General features: G+C 44.3%; 1 protein-coding gene across 1 annotated transcript in view; it reads left to right on the forward strand.

Moving 5' to 3' along the window:
* The window catches only part of LOC125043303 (Ig-like and fibronectin type-III domain-containing protein 1), a gene marked incomplete in the record, with an annotated part of 97,616 nt that overhangs the window by 35,770 nt on the left and 56,846 nt on the right, over positions 1–5,000 (forward strand). The window contains 1 exon segment of the mRNA XM_047639347.1: positions 1,052–1,122.

Consider the following 5,000-nt stretch of genomic DNA (forward strand, 5'->3'; position numbering starts at 1 on the left):
TGACCTTGTGAAGGGGAGGGGATGGGGCGGGGGGAGGGGGAGGTTCGAGGGTGGGAGGTGGGGGGTGGGGGGTTATATAGGAGGATTAAGGGGAAAAGTATTTACGGAGGAGGAGGAGGGGGAAATGTGATTACTTGGGAAGGGGGAAGGGGGAAGGGGGTAGGCGGGGAGGGTGTAAGATTGTGTGTGGGTGTATTTGCGTTTCTACGTGTGTGTGGGTGTGTGTGTGTGTGTGTGTGTGTGTGTGTGTGTGTGTCTGTGTGTGTGTGTGTGTGTGTGTCTGTGTGTGTGTGTGTGTGTGCACGTGTGCGACTTTGTGCAATTCATATATTTGTCTGATAGCGATGGATTCAGTTTCTGATATTGAATGATCTTGCATGTTATCAGAAATCAATTGCTCTCTCTCTCTCTCTCTCTCTCTCTCTCTCTCTCTCTCTCTCTCTCTCTCTCTCTCTCTCTCTCTCTCTCTCTCTCTCTCTCTATCTCTCTCTCTCTCTCTCCCTTCTTCTCTCCCTCCCTCCCTGCCTCCCTATCTCCCTCCCTTCCTACTTCCCTTCATCTCTTCCTCCCTCCCTGCCCCTCTCCTTCCCTCCCTCCCTCCATCTCCCTCCTCACTGCCCCCTCTCCCTCCCTCCCTCCCTCTCCCACCCTTTTTCCCACCATCTCTCGGTCTCACTCTTTCCATACTATTCTTTTCCCTTTCCTTTTCTCTTACGGACGTCAACAACAGGAACAATGCACTGATCTTAGAAATGATAAAAACAATTCCATTATCTGAGCCCTCATAGAACAATGAGTGACACCATTTTTTTTTTATCTGATGTTCGTTCATATTAAGTTGAAAAGGAAAGGAAGGCTTTTCTACGAAATTCAAAATTGAATATTGTCTAATAAATTTGATTAATTCATGATTTCCGTTATTGAGAGAAGACTCATTTGTTAAACATATTTCATACTCTATGTATTTATGTATTTATGTAGTTTCTGGAGTTTTAGCTTAGGATTTTCTTCTTAGTTATATTTTATTAATGGTATGCTGCATCTCTTCCAGGTGTGAATACCCAGATGATGAAATAAGGACGAAGTTTGATACTAAATTCAACGCAACACCGCCCTTACAAGGTACCGTACAAGGTCTTTTCTTTTACGTATATGTATTTAGGTCCCAAATATTTGATTAATTGTATGGTAGATATTTTTTTTCAAAATTAATTTCTAGTTTTGAGTATTTTCGTTTTTTTTATTTTTTTATTCTCTTCATCGTTCTCCAACTCCCTCTTTCGTTCTCGCTCTCCTCTATCATTTTCTTTTTCTCCTTTCTGTTTTGTCTAGTCCAAATTTTTAACTTCATTCCTTTTTTCCTTTTTTTCTTTTGTGTCTTTCTATCTTTGTGTCCTTCCGCCTCACCCCCCCGCCCCACCTCCCCCTACCCTCGCTATCTTTCCTGCTCTTTTTTCTGCTAATTACCCTCTCCTATTTCCCTCCTCCTTTTCCTCCACCTCTCGCCTAATTACCCTCTCCTATTTCCCTCCTCCTTTTACTCCACCTCTCTCCCTTTCCTTCTGCGCCCTCAGTTCCTCTCTCTCCCTCTCTCCTCCTCTCTTCTGACCTACGTATCCCTCTCCCTCGCCCTCTGTTAACAAGTGTTTAAAGTCCGGTTTCCAGTCACCGGCCGCCAACGGGATGTTAATGACAAAGAATAAGAAAGGGGAATAAGGCAAAATCGCCGTTAAATGGTGTGGATAAAGAAGAAGAGGAGGCCTTGGAGGAGAGATCGATCTCTTGGGCTAAGGGGGGAGGGAGGGGAGAGAGAGAAGGGGGGGGGGAGGGGAGCTGGGGCGTCGGCGACAAGGTGTCCTCGGCGGGGAAGGGAATGTGACTGTGAGGAAATGCGTGAATTGCTAATCAAACGAAATATCATTAAAAAAGGGATAATGATACTAAGAAGAAGGAGAAAGAGAAGAGGGTGAGGGAGAGGGAGGAGGAGGCGAAGGATGATGATGATGATGATGATGATGATGATGATGATGATGATGATGATGATGATGATGATGATGATGATGATGATGATGATGATGAGGAGGAGGAGGAGGAGGAGGAGGAGGAGAGGAAGGAAAAGAAGAAGGAGGAGGAGGAGGAAGAGAAGGGGAATAAGAAAGAGAAGAAGAAGGAGGATAAGAATAAGGATATAAATAAGAATAAGAATGAGAGTAAGAGCAAGAATATGAAAAAAAAAAGAAAACAGAAACGGAAAAAAAAAGTATCTACCATCCCTTCCACTGACGTGCCTTCCTTCAAACGTCCATCGATGAATACCATAAACCCGAAGCAATTAGACAACTGACACAACGAAGGGCCCTCATGCAAATAAGAGCTTTATGCTAATGTAGACAATGGCCCGCGTAGAATAATCCGCGATTGTGTATTTCGAATGCGAAGAGAGGGAAGAGGGGGGAGGAGGAGATCAAGATTGATGGGTCTGAGGATCTCGAGCCGCCGGATGGGAGACGTCGAGAGAACACTTGATAAATGGATAATAAGGGTAAGGCGACGAGGATGAATATGGGATAGGAATATAGGAAGAGGGATGGAGATGACACCCCAAAAAAAGTTTGGAAAAAAAGGGAATGTGATAAGAAGGAAGGAAGAGGACGGGAAAGGGGGAATAATTGTGCCAGATACCAGAAAAAAAGTTGAGGGTTGTTACGTAGAATTGCAATGGAGGGAGAGAGAGGGAGGGAGAGAGAGAGAGAGAGAGAGAGAGAGAGAGAGAGAGAGAGAGAGAGAGAGAGAGAGAGAGAGAGAGAGAGAGAGAGAGAGAGAGAGAGAGAGAGAAGAGAGAGAGAGAGAGAGAGAGAGAGAGAGAGAGAGAGAGAGAGAGAGAGAGAGAGAGAGAGAGAGAGAGAGAGAGAGAGAGAGAGAGAGAGAGAGAGAGAGAGAGAGAGAGAGAGAGAGAGAGAGAGAGAGAGAGAGAGAGAGAGAGAGAGAGAGAGAGAGAGAGAGAGAGAGAGAGAGAAGAGAGAGAGAGAGAGAGAGAGAGAGAGAAGAGAGAGAGAGAGAGAGAGAGAGAGAGAGAGAGAGAGAGAGAGAGAGAGAGAGAGAGAGAGAGAGAGAGAGAGCAAGAGAGAGAAAGGAAAAAATCCTACAAACTTTGCAAATAAAAAGCTACCTGCTATTTTAAAAATCACAATTCGAACATTCGTGCCCCAGGCAACCCCTCTTACCTGTCTTGAACAAGGATGTGAACCCCCATAAGAGAAAAAAATATGAAGAAAGTTTAATATCAAATCCTTCCTCCCATACAAAATCTGACATTAGAAGCAGAGTAGCATGAAATCCTTTGAATAATGGAGCCACAGAGACAGGGGTGAGAAAACTCCAAAAGAAAAGAAAATGTCGGACCCTTTTGGACATACTCTTTGTTTAATGCTATATACTACAGCTAGAAAGTCTGACCTTTAATAAGGCAGAGTAATTTTGTAATTATGGTTATGAATAGAAAGGGAATCTAATTGAGATAGCAGATAATGAGGGAAGGAATGATATCAAATTGCCGAGGAATTGTTATAAATGCTTTTGTGGTTCGTATGTGTATGAGGTTGTCTTTGTTTTTTTGTATTCATCAGTAAAAATGAGAGAAAAAAACATACATGATTTGATATGTTTTGTTTTGATGACATCGATATTTTTCAATATCCCAGGACTCATTCCTTTATAAAAGTCATTAGGGTTAGTTCCCTGCGCACGGTCCAACTCACCCAAGGATCTGCCCCCCTCCCCACTTCCCTCTAGATTCCTCACCTTAGGGATGCGAGGATCAGGCTCAGGTTGGGGAGGAAACAAAAGCATCCAGAATTGAGAAAACCATAAGGCGTAGAATCAGCTTTCGCTTGCAATTAAGAGCCACAGCCTTGCACCGCGTGATCGCTGGGTTGTGAGACTGTCTTCGCCTGTTGCAACTTTCCACCACATCAGACCTTGGTGACTCGTCTCGGCTGACCCAGTTTATTAGCATGCCTTTCTGCGCGTGTGTCTGTCTTCGTGTCAAGAAGATAGCGTGGACGTGGAGTTATGAGAGGGAGAGGAACACGTCTGCCCTTTATATGCTGTGCGATATGTTATGCCTGCTATATGCATATATGTCTGCTTGTGTGCGTGGAAGCATCTATTTGTGAGTGGTTGGTATTCTATGTATGTGTAAGTGTTTTTGTATATATGCACCTGCAGGTGACCTACATGCATAAGAATGTGTGGCTGTGGATATGGACAGATTTTGGGATATAGTCATATTGTGCAGTATATGTGTTAATATGAAGCGCAGAACCAAGGAAAACAAACACGTCTGCCTTAAGTAAGAAGTTGGGTTATTAAATGAAAAAAAGGGCTGGAAAAATATTCGAATATACAGTATGTACGTATCGGGATATACTTCCTATTCCCCTAATTCAACCATTTTATGTATTGCCGCATAAATAATCAATAAAGAACATGCCAAGATGCCTCATTACTTAATTATTCCATGCGTTTCTTTCCATCTCCTGAAGGCCCCCACGTGTACTGTCTTCCTCCGCATTAGGGTAAAGTTAGCTCCAAATTGTAACCTAATTCACAGCAAGTTAAGATCCTCATTGAGAGAAACGTCTCTCCTCGAGACAGTATAATTGTTCAAGTTCGACAGTGATCGGAATTAGAACTGCCGAGAGCTCCTGGAGCGCCCTGGCTGCGCTCCATCCTCATGCTCACTGTCTCTCACACTTAAACACCGTCCCGCTCTCAAGGGCGCCAGAATTGCCTTCTAGATCGTGAATTCGCAGGGAGCGGGCGATGCCGCTACAGTGGCAGAGGGAGAGCGTTATCTTCCTCTCCTTTGCGAAGCGCGAGTGAATACCCCTCCTGGGCACGAGGTCGTTGTTGTATATCTGAATGACTGATGCCAAACGAGTGAAGCCGCGAGCTCTGCTATTTGGTTCCTGCATGCATTATCATACTCCCGATGTTCA

This window comes from Penaeus chinensis, chromosome 33 (assembly GCF_019202785.1).
Source record: "Penaeus chinensis breed Huanghai No. 1 chromosome 33, ASM1920278v2, whole genome shotgun sequence".
NCBI classification, from domain to species: Eukaryota; Metazoa; Arthropoda; class Malacostraca; order Decapoda; family Penaeidae; genus Penaeus; species Penaeus chinensis.